Source organism: Cherax quadricarinatus, chromosome 12, assembly GCF_038502225.1.
Source record: "Cherax quadricarinatus isolate ZL_2023a chromosome 12, ASM3850222v1, whole genome shotgun sequence".
NCBI classification, from domain to species: domain Eukaryota; kingdom Metazoa; phylum Arthropoda; class Malacostraca; order Decapoda; family Parastacidae; genus Cherax; species Cherax quadricarinatus.
In genome coordinates, this window is record NC_091303.1 from 24,010,677 (window position 1) to 24,029,479 (window position 18,803).

Sequence of the window (18,803 nt, forward strand, 5' to 3'; positions counted from 1 at the left end):
CCAGATGCGTTCGTCTGCTTGTTTACATAACTCCGCGTCTCTCTCCTCTCTTATTTACTCGTTCTCTCTCTCTCTCTCGTTTATTCGTTTTACCTCGTTTACTCGCCTCGCACCCTACACTAAGACTACAAATATTTTAGGGTAAGTAATGAATGTACTGTATATGCATTTTATTGCTCTAGGGTGCTTTATATGTAAATTACCTAGAATCGACCAATAAAGTCAGACAAATGCTACACAGCAGATGTGAAAAAAATAGTGGGAAGTGGAACTAATGAAAAGGTGGAGGTCTTGAAAGTAGGAAAGGATATTAGCCAGCATCATGGTGCCTCAGTTGACTCAGTATATGGGTGTCTTTAAAAAAAATATGGTAATCACCAGCAAATGTAGAACCGTTCAAGTGTCTGTAATGAAGCTGATGTGCTTTCTAATGCATGGAACAAGTGAAGACAGAGTATGACCTGATTAATTAGGCACCTGGAGCTAGATGCAAGCAGTCCAAAATATGCACCACAGCCTGGCTGATCAGGAACTGATTTTAGCAACTTATCACGTTCCCTCTTGAAGACAAATAGAGGTCTACTGATAATCCCCCTTTTGTATGAAGGATGAAAGTGACTTGGTTTCCCTATGGTTAGTGAGTTATCTCTCACACCTGCTCTTTATTGGGGGTATTTTACTGTCAGCACAGCCTCTTGCTTTCACAGAGTGATTTGTGTGTGTAGATTTGGGACCAATCCCTCTCAGAATTTTACAGGTATAAATTATAATGTAACATTCTTGCATACATTCCAAGGAGCACAGATCGTGGGACTATATGGTCTCAATTATTATAAAAACTAAGTGCTAAACCCACAAAGGTAATACAACACTGCAGGAGTAAGGTGTGCTAACAGTTTATATGTTTGATCTGAGACTAGTGAGGATGGACAGTACATGTATAAAGGAGGGTGGTGAGGAGTGCTAAAGGAAATACAGTGTTACCTCGGGATATGAACAATTCAAAACTCAAACAATTATGTAAGTGTACTTACGTAAGTGCTTTTGTAAGTGTGTTTTTGGGGGTCTGAAATGGATTAATCTAATTTACATTATTCCTTATGGGAACAAATACATTCGGTATCGGCACTCGAACAGCCTTCTGGAACGAATTAAGTTTGTATCACAAGGTACCACTGTATAATCAAAGGTTGTGTAATAAATATGTTGCTGTCAAAAAGTCAAAGAGGAAGTTTATGTCAAAGGTGGGGGCCATCAGCTAGAAGGAAAGATAAAGTAAGTGTTAGAGCAGTGACAATGTCGGAGGTAAATTCTGCATGCTCACTGATGACAAGATGGCTCACGAAATCGTAATGACATGATTGCAAACAAACCATACCCCGGCCGGGATTGAACCCGCGGTCAGAGAGTCTCAAAACTCCAGCCCGTCGCATTAGCCACTAGACCAGCTAGCCACAATAATCTTATTGTGGCTAGCTGGTCTAGTGGCTAACGCGACGGGCTGGAGTTTTGAGACTCTCTGACTGCGGGTTCAATCCCGGCCGGGGTATGGTTCACTGATGACAAGACAGTCGAACAGAATATGGCAAGCTGAAATTGGAACCTCACAATTTGCACAGACTGGAACTAGGCACCTCTCCATGAGTTACCCATGACTGAGAAGTGTGTGCCTGATACAACGACAGGAAAGTGAAGTTTCCCAACCACAACATCGATAAGACCAGGATCCTAAACTTGGCTTGACAGAATGTAAAACAGCATTCCAGCTTAGAGAGAGAAAAAGCGTTTTGAAGAGTATCATCACTGGCTTGGCATCTCTCATTTTGAAGGTCTTAGCTGTTCAGCCTGTCATTAGCCTTGCAGTAGTGATAGTGACATTATTATGGTCCTTGAAAGAGAGAGAGCAACTGACATCATCACTCTTAAATCCCTCATGTTAGTCATTCGATGTACCGAGTGATTCAAATTTATTTTTGTATTCAGTTCCAATCTTTATTTCCTCAATTTTTCTTTAGTGGAGTGATTGAAATTTATGCTCATTCAACATCACACTGTTGTCAGTGACCCACTGTCAGACTTCATTTTTATCAGCTTCAAGGTTTGGCATGTTATCAATGGGTGCCACTCATATAAATGCTAGTATTGTCTGCAAAGAATGAGATGTATGTTATAAGTGTGTAGTGCAATGTCTTCAGCCAGTCATTTGGTGGGTAGGACCCATGAAGCATCTTAATGTGAAGGCTAAGCCTGAAGGATCATTCACTACTGTACTGCAGAGATAAAATATGGTGTGGATGGGGGAGAAAGACATGTTGAATGTAAGACAGACTCTCAGCAGAGGAGATAGGTCCAAGAGATGGGTTGTGGGTGAAGGTGAAGAGTAAAGTTTGTTTTTTATTATTATTTTGTTTATGACTGAACATGCCCAATGCCTGTCGCCACTACACCTATATCTGCTTGCTTACAACTTCTAAAGAATTGAGAATTAGTACTAATAGTAGAGTGGTATGTTGAATATTCATAATATTATCACTTTTTATATTTTTTGTTAAGGGACTAAGTTTTGGTTTTTACCTGAAGGTTACCTGGAGAACTGTGAGAATTGATTGTGCAGTAATAGTAAATTTTGCACCTATGCAAGGAAGCGTTCCCCAGTCCCTTAACCCTTAACCCTTTCAGGGTCCGTCCCGTAGATCTACGGCTTTACGTTCAGGGTCCAAACCGTAGATCTACGCCATGAGCTCAGCTCACTCTGATAAACTGTGAGTGGTACATTTGGGCCTAGATATGAGAGAATACATCTATGTGGTATGTGTGCACCACATAAAACAGATCCTGCAGCACACTGTGTATAATGAGAGAAAAATTCATTATGTAAATAAAAAATCAAAATGGAATTTATTTGTAAAGCCTCAAAACATAACTAATGAACAGAGGAAATGTTAATTTAGTGCCAGGAATGCTTACATTGTTCATTCTGGACCCTATTTTGAAATTGGAATATTTTGAACTTTGTGTTAAATTGGCCAAATTAACAATTTCCGATCACTTTATTTTGTAGTTGAAGCAGTTGACTTGGCGATTTCTTGTGCTCAATCGATAGAATAGAAGTAATACTAGTGAAATAGCTAAGAATTTGGTTGATTGGAATAATGTAATTGGCCTAAAATGGGAGTCAAAGTCGGCAAAATCGCCTATTCGTAAATATCGCTGACACATCAAAATTCGCGAGAGCATAATTTCGTCAATTTTCCACCAAATTTCGTACTTTTTGTTTTATTACCTTCACAAAAAGATTCTCTACGATTTCATAAGAAAAAATAACAAATTTTTTTTTTTTAAATTCTTGGACACTGGTGCGTGACTCCAGATTTGGGCCTTGGACCCTGAAAGGGTTAAACTATCCAAATGTAGATCTACGTTTACATGTGTAGTGCTCCGAACGTATTATTATTATAATAAAAAAACGCTAAACTACAAGGGCTATACAGCGCTGCAGGGCAGGGAAGGATGTGAGGGTACATAAGAACAAAAAAAAGAAGGAACACTGCAACAGGCCTACTGGCCTATGTGAGGCAGTTCCAATTGTCGTACCGGCTTGAGCCAATGCCTTGACTTAGTGAAGTCAGACACGTCACTTAACCCTTTGACTGTCGCGGCCGTATATATACGTTTGTGAGGTACCGTGTTTGACGTATATATACTCATAAATTCTAGCGGCTTCAAATCAGGCAGGAGAAAGCTAGTAGGCCCACATGTGAGAGAATGGGTCTGTGTGGTCAGTGTGCACCACATAAAAAAAATCCTGGAGCACGCAGTGCATAATGAGAAAAAAAAACTCCGACCGTTTTTTTTAATTAAAATGCCGACTTTGTGGTCTATTTTCGTATAGTATTTGTGGTTGTATTCTCGTTTTCATGGTCTCATTTGATAGAATGGAAACTATATTATAGAAATGGAGGTGATTTTGATTAATTTTACTATAAAAAGAACCTGGAAATGGAGCACAAAGTACAGGAAATGTTTGATTTTTGCCGATGTTCAAAAGTAAACAAATGATGTCATTGTCCAATAAATGTCCAAATAGCCATTCTAATATGCAGTCATGAATGGGTTGATGTAATTTTTACAATTATTACAGTATTGCAGTAGTCTGCATAACAGTAAATCTTCTATTTTTTGTTTGAATAAAATTTCAAAATAAAAAGCAAGAGTAATATCACAGGGACCTGGAGACATGACTGATGAACAAAGAAAATCTTATTTTAGAGCCAGGAATGTCTGCATTGTTCATTCTGGACCTTATTTTGAAATTGTCGTATTTTTTAATTTTCGTGAAATTGGTCAAATTGCAAATTTCTGACCATGTTATTGGGTAGTTGAAATCGGTAAATGGGCAGTTTCTTGTGCTCAATCGATAGAAAAAATAGAGTTCTGAAGAAATAGTTATGAGTTTGGTTGACTGGAATAACGGAATTAGCCGAAAATAGGGCTCAAAGTGGGCGAAATTGCCGATTTTTAAATATCGCCGAAGTCGCTAACTTCGCGAGAGCGTAATTCCGTCAGTTTTCCATCAAATTTCGTTTTTTTGGTGTCTTTACAATCGGGAAAAGATTCTCTATCATTTCATAAGAAAAAATAATTTTTTTTTTTCGAATATTTTGCGACACCAGGAGCAACTTCAGGATTGGGGCCTTCGACAGTCAAAGGGTTAAGGGAGGAGCAGTGCATCCAACCTAGTAGCACAAGCTAGTCAGGTTCAACTCACACCCACCCACACCCACTCATGTATTTATCCAACCTATTTTTAAAACTACACAATGTCTTAGCGTCTATGACGGTACTCGGGAGTTTGCTCCACTCACCCACAACTCTATTACCAAACCAGTGCTTTCCTATACCCTTCCTGAATCTGAATTTTTCCAATTTAAAGCCATTGCTGCGAGTCCTGTCTATGTTAGATATTTTTAGCACACTATTTACATCCCCTTTATTAATTCCTGTTTTCCATTTATACACCTCAATCATATCCCCCCGAATTCTATGCCTTTCTAGAGTGCAGGTTCAGGGCCCTTAGTCTATCCTCATAGGGAAGATTTCTGATGCATGGGATCAACTTTGTCATCCTCCTTTGTACATTTTAGAGTGCACTTATATCCATTCTGTAATACGGTGACCAAAACTGCGCAGCATAATCTAAATGAGGCCTAGCCAAGGATATACATGTATAGAGTTGAACAACCTGAGGACTCCTATTATTTATATTTCTTGCTATGAAGCCAAGGATTCTGTTAGCTTTATTGCGAACACTAATGCACTGTTGTCTTGGTTTTAATTACTACTAACCAGAACTCCAAAATCCTTTTCGCAATCTGTAATATTAAGATCTACATTATTTAGTTTATATGTGGCATGGTTATTTTCATGTCCAACATTTAGAACTTTGCATTTGTCTATATTAAACTGCATCTGCCACTTCTCCGACCACTGCATCAGTCTATTCAAATCATCCTGGAGTGCTCTAATGTCCTTATTAGAATGAATTGGACGACCTATTTTGGTGTCATCAGCAAATTTGCTTATGTCGCTAATTATTCCCTCATCTGTGTCGTTTATGTAGATTGTGAACAACAAGGGGCCCAACACTGACCCCTGTGGAACACCACTTGTGACATGCCCCCATTCCGATTTCTCGCCTATTCGTCAACCATGCCTCAACCAAGGAAATAATTTCTCCTCCTATTCCGTGTGCCTTAAGTTCCCTCAATAGCCTCTGATGTGGAACTCTGTCAAAAGCCTTACTGAAGTCCACATACACAATATCATATTCAGTACCATGATCTACCTCCTCAGATACCTTAGTGAAGAAAATGAGTAAATTCGTAAGACAGGAACGCCCCTTTGTAAAACCGTGCTGAGATTCATTAATCAATTTATCCCTTTCGAGATGGCTACGAATTGCTTCGGCAATTACTGATTTCATAAATTTTCCCACTATGGAGGTAAGGCTTATTGGTCTATAGTTCGAAGCTAAGGACCTGTCACCTGTCTTGTAAATAGGTATTACATTTGCCATTTTCCACTTGTCAGGCACTATGCCAGTTTGGAGTGATATATTGAAAAGATTAGCCAAAGTATACAAAGTTCCTCTTTACATTCCTTTAACACCCTTGCAAACAGTTCATCAGGGCCTGGGAATTTATTAGCTTTTAATTTCTCTATTTGTCTGAGGACCACGTCACCGCAATCGTGCATACCTTTGGCTAATCTTTTCAATATATCACTACAAACTGGCATAGTGCCTGACAAGTGGAAAATGACAAATGTAATACCTATTTACAAGGCAGGTGACAGGTCCTTAGCTTCGAACTATAGACCAATAAGCCTTACCTCCATAGTGGGAAAATTAATGGAATCAGTAATTGCCGAAGGAATTTGTAGCCATCACAAAAGGCATAAATTGATTAATGAATCTCAGCACGGTTTTACAAAGGGGAGTTCCTGTCTTATGAATTTACTAACTTTCTTCACTATGGTATCGTCCTGCTTTACATAATCTATTATTTCTGGAATTTCACTAGTATCTTCCTGAGTAAAAACTGAGAGGAAGTAAGAACTGAAAATTTCACACATTTCCTTATCACTGTCAGTGATCTGACCTGAGTTACTCTTAAGTGGGCCTATCTTCTCCCTAATCTTACTTCTGTATACCTGAAAGAACCCTTTTAGGTTAGTCTTCGAATCCCTTGCAACCTTAGCCTCATAATCCCTTTTTGCTTTTCTTATTCCTTTTTTTTTATTTCTCTCTTTAATTGAATATATTGATTTCTTAACTGCCCCTCCCCTCTTTTGATACGCCTGTATGTGCCTCTCTTTTGACCAATGAGATGTTTTAATCTATTGTTCATCCATTTGGGATCATTTTTGTTAGATCTAATTTCCCTACTCGGAACAAAAGTTGTCTGGGCAGCTAGAACTATGCTCTGAAAAACGCCATGTTGGCAACCAAGATCACCTACCTGACTCATAATCAGGACATCCCAATTTAGCCCACCCAGGTAATTTTTCAGTCCCATGAAATCAGCCAAGTGAAAGTCTGGGACAGAGATTTGATTGCAGTTATTCAGGTAACTCCATGATATATTGAAACTAAGTGATTTGTGATCACTTTCCCCAAGCTCATCATTAACCTCAAGAGTATTAACTAGTGATTCTTTGTTGGCAAGAACCAAGTAGATTGTTTCCTCTAGTTGGTTCTATCACAAACTGTTTTAAAAAGCAATCCTGAACCGTATCAAGAAAGTCACTAGACTCAAGATTTCCTGTCACATTGTTCCAATCAATTTGTCTAAAGTTAAAATCTCGAATTAACACAACATTTTCATATCTAGATGCCTTATGAATTTTGTCCCATAGCAGCTTACTGAACTCTCTATCAAGGTTTGAAAGCCTATAAATCACACCCAAAATTAACTTTTCACGACCCTCAAGAAACTGTAGCCAAACAGATTCTATGTCCATTGTTTCTAATCTTATATCTTGTCTAACACAACAATTTAAATTATCTCTGACATACATCTGTAGGAGAAGGAAGGCGGGGTAGGGGTCATCCTCGAAAAGGTTGGAAGGAAGGGGTAAGGGAGGTTTTGTGGGCGAGGGGCTTGGACTTCCAGCAGGGGTGCATGAGCATGTTCGATAGGAGTGAATGGAGACGAATGGTATTTGGGACCCGACGATCTGTTGAGTGTGAGCAGGGTAATATTTAGTGAAGGGATTCAGGGAAACCGCTTATTTTTATATAGCCGGACTTGAGTCCTAGAAATGGGAAGTACAATGCCTGCACTCTAAAGGAGGGGTTTCAGGATATTAGCAGTTTGGAGGGATATGTTGTGTATCTTTATACGTACATGCTTCTAAACTGTTGTGTTCTGAGCACCTCTGCAAAAACAGTGATTATGTGAGTGAGGTGAAAGTGTTGAATGATTATGAAAGTATTTTCTTTTTGGGGATTTTCTTTCTATTTGGGTCACCCTGCCTCGGTGGGAGACGACCGACTTGTTGAAAAAAAAAAAAAAAATACATCGCCACTCCACCACCCTTCCTGTTGACCCTATCAGTATGGAATAGTTTATAACTCCTATAGAGGATATTGCTATAACAGAGAACCAGGTCTCTGTTATAGCAATATCATCTATATTACCTGCACTTGCAAGTAAGCTTAGCTCATCTATCTTATATCTTAGACTCCTATTTGTATAGTAAACCTTAAGGAAACTAGTCACTCGTTGCCCTCTTTCATCTCTCCTTGTTTGTTGATCAATTGATTTGTCTTTACTAGCAACTTTATTTTGAATACTGTCTTTTAAACATATCCCTGAGGTATCCTGGTTATATCTGCCATTTTCAACCCTAGTACCGCAGTCTGATTGTTTCCCACAGACACCTATACCTCTATAATCTATCAGTTTAAAGTCCTAGACAAGTCATCAATGACCCCTCAATCGAATTGGCTAATGCAACCACTCCAGCCCCAGAGAGATGAACCCCATCCCTTGCATACATATCATACTTGCCATAGAATCTATCAGGTAGCAAGAGGGAGAGGGATGATTAGTAGGTTATGGAGTACAGCGGGGCAGTGGATAGTGCAGGGGTAGAGGGTAGCAAGAGATTAAGGTAGAAAGGGCTGAGGGGAGTGCTAAAGGAGTCATCATCAGAGTTTGTGGAGTAAATCAGTTGTTGTCAAAAAGTCAATGAGAGAGTCTGGATTAAAGGATGGTCCATCAGCAAGAAGGGAAGGTAAAGAAAGAGCAGCAGAGCGGAGACGACATTGGAGGTAAATTCTGTGTGCTAGTTGATAAAGTGGGCAGTCCAACAGAATGTGGCTAACAGATACTGGAACCTGACAATTCTCAGAGAGGAACAGGGCACCTCTCCATGAGATACCCGTGAGTAAGATGAATGTGGCCGATGCAAAGACGGGAGAGTAGTAGTTTACCAACCTCAACATAGATGACAAGAAGATGGCCAGTAACCTATACTCGGTTTAATAGAATGAAATTTGTTATAGAGTAGATCAGACCAACGTTGTTGTCAATGGGTGCGAAGGTGGGTAGCAATTACAGCAAAATAGTCTGTGATTGGAACACCTCTATATGAAACTGGGAGGTCATGTAGTGCTGACCGTGCAGCAGTGTCTGCCTGTTCATTGCCCTGCACATCAACATGACCAGGGACCCAGCAAAAAACAATATCTTCATGCTTGGTAGAGATACGGTGTAACCTATAACATTTATAAAAATGTGCTCTTCAAAATATTCGGAGCACTAAGCAGGTGAATGTAGATCTACGTTTGGACAATTTAAGGGTTAATATGTAAGTTGAGGAAACTATCAATCAAGAATGGAAGAACAACTTAGATAACCAGTTCAGTGACTACTTTGCTCTCCAAGAAGATAAAACTGAGCAAGATAAACTATCGGACGCAGTAATAGTTAACAGTCCACTTTTTCCCAGTGATATGAACCAAACAAACAGTAAAGAAATTACTCTGCAGATCATAAAGGACCAAACAAGTGTTATTGTACCAGAGTCAGAAATAAAAGAAGCCAGGTTACTAGGATCCCATGGTAGAAAAAGTGTTATGCTTAGATTCCACTCACATGACAGGAAAAAAGACTTAATTATTGCATCTATTAAAGTAAAGAAAGAGGTATACATAAACGAGTGTCTTACCAAAAAACGTCAGAACCTCCTTTATAGAGTCAGAAAACTTAAGCGGGAGAATAATGACACAATACACCAATGCTTCACACGAGATGGGAAAATTCTTGTTAGGAAAACAAATGTAGGTCAACTGTACACAATAACGAACGAGAATGATCTATCACGATTTCTCAGGGATACTGGCCCCTCAAGGAAGGTTCCTTGATGTTGGTGAGGGGCTCTTGATTTAGGGAATTGGATCTGTGCTCCAGTTCCCCGAATTAAGCCTGAATGCCTTCCACATCCCCCCCCCAGGCACTGTATAATCCTCCGGGTTTAGCGCTTCCCCCTTGATTATAATAATAATAATCTCAGGGATACTAATCTTACAGAGAATAACTAAACAATGTCCAACCTAAAAGCCTACGTAGTGTAGTGAATGTTTTGCTCCATTATTGTTCAAATTTCATTGTACAATCTCTTAGTAATTAAATAATCAATTACCTCATTTTGTGATTTTACTAGTAAGCATAAGTCACCTTATGTAATTTTCTTATTTACTATTGTTTGCTTAAACATTAGCTGAATTGATACTTTCTCTGTCCATATTATTACCTCATATTTTTTAAATACTATCAATTGATATTACTTACTAAAATTAATAATTATCATTTTTACTATAATTTCAATTTACTCTTAACATTTTTGACATTTAATAACCATTACTTGTCTAATTACCTTTACCTGTTTTAATACCACATTTACTATCTTAGAGTGCTCTTAATTACCTTGTGCTGCCATATAACCTCTAGTATAACTATCAGTGCAATATTGAATGAAATAAACATTACTTTTTCACTTTTTTGTAATCATTATTACTTACTAAAATTTTATTAAACACCATATTTACTACCAGTCAATTTTACTTTTGTACATTAAACATTATTTTATACTTCCCATAACATTTTGTTGCCAAATTTTCAAGTTTGTATATTCAACTCCAACCTTTAAATTATCCTTTGTACCTGTGTACCTGTCTGCCATCTTGCTATCATATTATAACCAAGACATTACCCTTGTTATTTTTTTTACTATTATTCTTTTGGTACTTTAATTGTGAATTATATTTTGTCAATTTAAATCTAGTTATACTCCTGATCTTGTCAACAACCTATACCAGACTCTAGTGCAATTGCAAGTACCATTTCAATTTGTATTTTTATATTATAATTTTGTATTATAATTCCTACTCTAAGATTGTTTTCATATCTTAGTGACTATATTGTGTGTGCAATTAGTGTATTTTTCAATTATATTATTATTCAAGGCCCTTAACTATCTTTTGCTAACCAGTACCAACTACCTCGTATACTTTTTTTCTACTTTTTTTTATTCTTTTGCTACCTTAACTTGCATATTTTATCTTGTCAATTTAAATCTAGTTATACTCTAATTCTTGCAAACAACTTATATAACACCTTAGTGCAATTACAATTGAGAGTCTTGTGCCTTTTTTTATATTATTAGATTAAACTCAGTTGTACTATAGTCAATACCAAATTCATTATATTAGACCATACTGCAATTACTTGTGAGAGACTGGTGCTATTTTTAATTTGTATTGTTATATTATTAGATTAAATCTAGTTGTACTATAGCTCATTCTAGCTCAAAACATAGACTCCACAAAAGTCATTATATTAGACCTTAGTGCAATTATTTGATTACCACTTTATTGTTCACCACAACTTATATTAGTCCCTTTTATATTATAATTTTATATTATAATTCTAACTTTAAAGAATTACCTTTAAAGTACTACCTACTATCATATTCCCAAGCTCCATTATTTGATCACTTTATTTGTTCACCACAAATTATTTTAGTCCCTTTTATATTGTCTCCTTTATTTTAGCTTTAAAAAACTACCTTAGCTCATTATTTTTACATTTGTTAAATAATTCAGATGCTATTTTTTTTTAGCTTTAGAATATTTACTTTATTTTTTTACTTAATTCTAACTATAGATTCACTACAAATCTTATGATTACAAGCATTGATCCTGATACCAACCTCTTATTTAATGACTTAAATGATTCAAACAGTTACTGTAATTACTACACAGCAGAACAATCAAAGGCACTTCTCAGAGCTAACAACAACATAACTATCTTCAACTACAAAATCAGATCTTTAAGCAAGCATTATGACCTCCTAGCATTACTAAATTCCTTGCATGCCAATATGTCCATCATTACACTAACTGAAACCCGGCTAAAGCCTGATACTACAGATGTCTATGCCATTCCTGGTTACACAGCCATACACAACTGTAGGCCAGACCAACAAGGGGGTGGCACTGCTATATACTACTCAGACCAACTAGAATGTATCACAAATACTTGCACAAGGGATGAACATAGGGAATATATAATAGCTAAATTCAAATCCAAATACCTACAAAAACCTCTCACAGTGATAAACATCTACAGAGTTCCACAATCAAACATTAGCCAATTTAGTCAAAACCTAGGAAGTATGATAACTGATGCACGCATGAACAAAGATCACTTACTACTCTCAGGTGACTTCAATATAAATCTCCTGCAAGACCAGGACCCACACGTTACTGAATTCACAAACACAATGAGTAACTGCATGTTGCTACCAACAGTAACAAAACCTACAAGAGTTAGAGACTAGTGTTTCCCTACTTGACCACATCTGGACCAACACCATATCCCCTTTAAAATCAGGCATAATTACAGATAATACCACAGACCACTACCTTACTTTCCTCATAACAACTCTTGTTAAAATACCCCAAGACACTACTAAAGTCACCTTCAGACTTCACAATGAGGCAGCCATTAATAACTTCACAACAGCAGTAACAAACATTGACTGGCACACTGAGCTAGAAATCTATACAGATATTGACGAATGTTTTAATAATTTTCTAAAAAAGACCCAATACCTTTATAACAAGCACTGCCCTAAAAAAAACTAAACAGATGACAGCTAAGAGACTGAACAGTCCCTGGCTAACACCCAGCATTCTCAAATCCATAAATACAAAACACCGATATGAAAAAAGTACAGAATGGGTAACATAACCAGAGACCAAACAAAACGTTACTCGTCAATCCTAACCAGCCTGATAAGAAGGGCAAAAAAAATTGTATTATGAGAACAGATTATCCAACTTACGAGGTGATATAAAAAAGACCTGGAAGACCCTATCAGAAATTCTGGGAACAAAAAAGATATCACGACATAGCGAAATAAAATTAGCAAAATCAGATGAACCCCAACTCCCACCAACAGAAACAGCAAACAGACTCAATGATTTCTTCTCCACTATAGGTCAAAACCTTGCCAATAAAATCCCAAGCTCAGATACCCCACCAAATGACTACCTCATTGGCAACTACCCGAACACACTGTTCCTAGCTCCGACTAACCCATACGAAGTCTCCCTTATTATCAACGCACTGAAAAACAAGGCAGGACATTTAAATACCTTACCACCCTTTATATACAAAAAAGCGTCACAAGTACTATCACCAATCATTGCAACACTCTTTAACAAATCCATTGAATCCTCCACCTTCCCTACAGTTCTCAAAATAGCAAGGGTCACCCCGATCCATAAAGGAGGAGACCAAACAGAGTTGAATAACTATAGGCCAATATCCAATTTACACCCTCTCTCAAAAATCTTCGAAAAATTAATTCATAAACGAATCTACTCCTACCTCATCTCCCAAAACATTCTCAACCCCTGCCAATTTGGATTCAGGCCTAATAAAAATACTAATGATGCTATTATACACATGCTAGAACATATATACACTGCAATAGAGAAAAAAGAAGTCCCACTGGGGATCTTCATTGACTTATGTAAAGCTTTTGATACAGTTGACCATGACTTGCTCCACGTAAAATTGTCACACTATGGTATTAGAGGGCACTCCCTCAACTACCTCAAGTCTTACCTCAGCAACAGAAGCCAATATGTGTACGCAAATGGGGCAAGCTCTTCCGCACAACCAATTACAGTTGGTGTCCCACAGGGAAGTGTCTTTGGCCCTCTTCTCTTTCTCCTATACATAAATGACCTACCAAATGCTTCACAATTACTCAAACCCACACTTTTTGCAGATGACACTACATACGTCTTCTCTCACCCGAGCTCAGTCACGCTAGCCAATACTGTAAACACCGAATTACAGAAAATATCTACCTTGATGAGGACTAACAAACTTACACTAAACATTGACAAAACCTACTTCATTCAGTTTGGTAACAGAGCTACAGATGTACCTCTTAACATAACAATAAACGGATCACCTATCACAAAGCTAACAGAGGGAAAATTCCTAGGAATCCACCTCGATAATAGACTCAAATTTCATACACATATACAACAAATTTCTAAGAAAATCTCCAAGACTGTAGGCATACTATCGAAGATACGGTACTATATTCCACAGTCAGCCCTCCTGGCCCTTTATCACTCTCTTATTTACCCCTATCTCACCTATGGAATTTGTGCATGGGGCTCAACAACAATTAACCATCTCAGACCACTAATTACCCAACAAAAGGCTGCAGTTAGAATGATAACAAATTCTTACTACAGGCAACACACTCCACCAATATTCAAAACTCTCAACCTACTCACCATACAAAACATCCATACTTATTATTGCACCTATTACATACATAGAACACTTAACTCTGATATTAACCCTCCCCTCAAACATCTCCTTGCCAACCTCAACAGAACACATGACCATAACACAAGGCACAGATCACTCTTTGATGTTTCTCGTGTCCATCTCACACTATGCAAAAACTCAATGCACATAAAAGGCCCTAAAATCTGGAATTCATTACCTGTAAATATAAAAGAAACACTACCTGTTTATAAATTCAAGTCTCTTCTCAAAGATCATTTACTCACTCAAAACCAAATAAATACTGAATAACTGAACCTTATAAATTGTATATCCTATATGTTACTCACAATTATATCACACAAATGTTAAACCTAGGACCCAATCTAACTTTATTACTTTTGTAAATACACTACCTAACAGAATACTCCATTCGACTGAATGTACAGCAATGCAAGCAACCATATGACCTGTCTTTGTAATACTCATTTGTGCTTTATAGTTATCTGTTTACAATAATGTTTTATCACTGATTTCATCATTGCTTAGTTAATCTTAAGTTAATTTTAAGCCAGCCCGTAATGCTATGCATATAAGTGGCTTTGGCATGCTGCTCTTACCTGTATTTTTTGTACCTCTGTATGCTTAAATTACTAAATAAATAAATAAATAAATAAGCCACAGTTTAGGTTATCCCTAACACACAACAAACTACCTCCATGGTAGAACCCACTTCCTACTGGACATCCTAAACCGTAAATTAAGATTTCATTCGGATTTTTAACCCCGTAGGGTCAGCCACCCAGGATAACCCAAGAAAGTCAGTGCGTCATTGAGGACTGTCTAACTTATTTCCATTGGGGTCCTCAATCTTGTTCCCCAGGATGCGACCCACACCAGTCGACTAACACCCAGGTACCTATTTGCTGCTAGGTGAACAGGACAACAGGTGTAAGGAAACGTGTTGAAAATGTTTCCACCCGCTGGGAATCGAACCCGGGCCCTCCGTGTGTGAAGCGGGAGCTTTAGCCACCAGACCACCGGGCCACATCATTATATTATTATTAATTATATTATTAAATTGCATTGAGGCCCAGCAATTATTACTAAGATTTGATAGGTATGTATGACAAATGAACTGACTGAATGGACAAGGTAAGAGCTAAGAAATATGAACAATTATTATGATAAGGAGGGAGTACTAAACCAAGCGAGGTAATATAACACCAGGAGAGATGGGTGGCAATCAGGTTCAGTCCAAGGAAGAGGAAGGCAAGAGCAATTCCTTAGATCAAGAGCCTCTCACGTGCATCAAGGCACCTTCCTGCCTTCGGCGACATTAAAATTAAATTTATTTAGTTAAATAAGCCTATCCTCCGTAATGTTTGACTGGTTTTGAAATTCAAACCTTTTAAAAAAGTATGAGTATAATTTATTACATTTATATTAAGTCTTGTACTGCTGTAATTATAAAGAACATCAATCTCTTCACCTTTGACTAGAAATACAAGAAAAGATGGATGTCGCCGCCAGACCAGAGATGATGGAGGCAACAACTGCTGTCTGGCGCCCCTGACAATATATCCAGCTGACAAGGAGGTACAAGATTTCCTTCCAAAACAATGGGGAAGATATGCCACTGATGCCCAAGAGAGAGAGAGAGTAAGAGTCTCTACACACCAGTAAGTACAATGAAGATGTGGAAGCTGCTGCGCTGACGCAAGTCTTGTCTGATATTATTGTTGGGTTGAAGGATCACCGTGGTCCAGGAGCCGTCCTCAACACTTAATAATAATAATAATAATAATAATATTAATAATAATTAATAATAATAATAATAATAATATTAATAATAATTAATAATAATAATAATAATAATATTAATAATAATACTAATAATAATACTTTATTTCAGCATGATACAATGTTTACACAAAGATGAATGATATTTGGGTGTACGTGCAGAAATATTTTAATATTTTAAAATAAAGAATTAAACTAAGTCTGCCCGAAATGCCTAGCCATGCTAGGCGTTTTAGTGGTACACTCTGTAATCATTATTTAACTTCATGTAAACCACACAACAACCAAATTCTGTAAATTCAACATTGTAATCTTTATAGAGAATAAACTTTGAATTTGAATTTGAATTTGAAAGCCCCTAAATATGCAGAGCATTTCTGGCAAACTTAAGACTATCTTAAGATTAATAAGGCAATAACAATATAAGTATTTTATACATACATACTTCATCATTATCATGGGGAGCGCTAAACCTGTAGGGACTACACAGCGCCTGTGGTATGGGGGGGATGGAAGGCATTCCGGCTTAATTCAAAATCAAATAAAAATCAAAATCTTTATTTCTTTGTAAAGCTTACTTCATTATTATTATTATTAAAGGGGGAAGCGCTAAACCCGTAGGATTATACAGCGCCTGGGGGGATGTGGAAGGCATTCAGGCTTAATTCGGGGAACTGGAACACAGATCCAATTCCCTAAATCAAGAGCCCCTCACCAACATCAAGGTGCCTTCCTTGAGGGGTGTAAAGCTTACAGTTGGTATAAACCTTGGTAATAAATACCGACAAGTTGGTTTAGAAAGACACGTAAGCAAACACTATAACATATTTATTAGACGCCGACGGTGCCTAGAAGCCTCACTAATCGCCGTCACCGACACTATAGAACGCAACACTGGAAACTACAAAAATTTCAAAAACATTGGCATACATGATACTTAAGCAGCACCAACCCAACAACACAGGAGTCACATGATTTCATCGTCTACCCGTCCTCATAATAGGTAGAGGTTGTTTTGATAAGGACCTGCCTCGCATGGACCAGTAGGCCTTCTGCAGTGTTCCTCCATTCTTATGTTTATTTTATTTATTTATTTATTTAGTAATTTTAGCATACAAACAGAGGTACAAAAAATACAGGTAAGAGCAGCATGCCAAAGCCACTTATATGCATAGTATTACGGGCTGGCTTAAAATTAACTTAAAGATTAACTAAGCAATGATGAAATCAGTGATAAAACATTATTGTAAACAGATAACTATAAAGCACAAATGAGTATTACAAAGACAGGTCATATGGTTGCTTGCATTGTTGTACATTCAGTCGAATGGAGTATTCTGTTAGGTAGTGTATTTAAAAAAATAATAAAGTTAGATTGGGTCCTAGGTTTAAGAACATAAGAACATAAGAACGAAGGAACACTGCAGAAGGCCTACTGGCCCATGCGAGGCAGGTCCAAGTCTCCTACCGGCTTAAGCCAATGCACCCAACCTAGTCAGGTCAGGTCACATTGACTTAAGGGAGGAACACGGCAACCGACCTGGTAGCACAAGCTATCAGGTCTAACTCACATCCACTCATGTATTTATCCAACCTATTTTTAAAGCTACACAACGTTCTGGCCTCTATAACGGTACTTGGGAGTTTGTTCCACTCATCCACAACTCTATTACCAAACCAGTACTTTCCTATATCCTTCCTGAATCTGAATTTTTCCAACTTAAAACCATTGCTGCGAGTCCTGTCTAGGCTAGATATTTTCAGCACACTATTTACATCCCCTTTATTTATTCCTGTCTTCCATTTATACACCTCAATCATATCCCCCCTAATTCTACGTCTTTCTAGAGAGTGCAGATTCAGGGCCCTTAGTCTATCCTCATAGGGAAGGTTTCTGATACATGGGATCAACTTTGTCATCCTCCTTTGTACATTTTCCAGAGAATTTATATCCATTCTGTAATAAGGTGACCAAAACTGTGCAGCATAATCTAAATGAGGCCTAACCAAGGATGTATAGAGTTGAAGAACAACCTGAGGACTCCTATTATTTATGCTTCTTGATATGAAGCCAAGGATTCTATTAGCTTTATTGCGAACACTTATGCACTGTTGTCTTGGTTTCAGATTACTGCTAACCAGAACTCCTAAATCTTTTTCGCAATCCGTAATATTAAGATCTACATTATTTAGTTTATATGTGGCATGATTATTGTCCTGTCCAACATTTAGAACTTTGCATTTGTCTATATTAAACTGCATCTGCCACTTCTCCGACCACTGCATCAGTCTATTCAAATCTTCCTGGAGTGCTCGAATGTCCTCGTCAGAATGAATTCGACGGCCTATTTTGGTGTCATCGGCAAACTTGCCGATGTCGCTCTTTATGCCCTCATCTATGTCGTTTATGTAGATTGTGAACAGCAGGGGGCCCAACACTGACCCCTGTGGAACACCGCTCGTGACACTTCCCCACTCTGATTTCTCCCCATTTATGCAAACTCTCTGCTGCCTATTTGTCAACCATGCCTCTATCCAGGAAAAAATTTCTCCTCCTATTCCATGTGCTTTAATTTTCCTCAATAGTCTCTGATGTGGGACCCTGTCAAAAGC

The 18,803-nt window shown here is 37.8% G+C and overlaps 1 protein-coding gene across 2 annotated transcripts in view; it reads right to left on the reverse strand.

Moving 5' to 3' along the window:
* LOC138852599 (DNA fragmentation factor subunit alpha-like) overlaps nucleotides 1-16,165 on the reverse strand; it is a 35,823-nt gene extending 19,658 nt beyond the window's left edge. Inside the window, exon 1 of one of the 2 annotated variants that reach the window (XM_070084269.1) lies at nucleotides 16,068-16,165. The gene's annotated coding sequence lies outside the window, so the exon portion shown is untranslated. The other variant, XM_070084270.1, reaches the window with a different exon arrangement.
* Nucleotides 16,166-18,803: the final 2,638 nt, after the last annotated feature.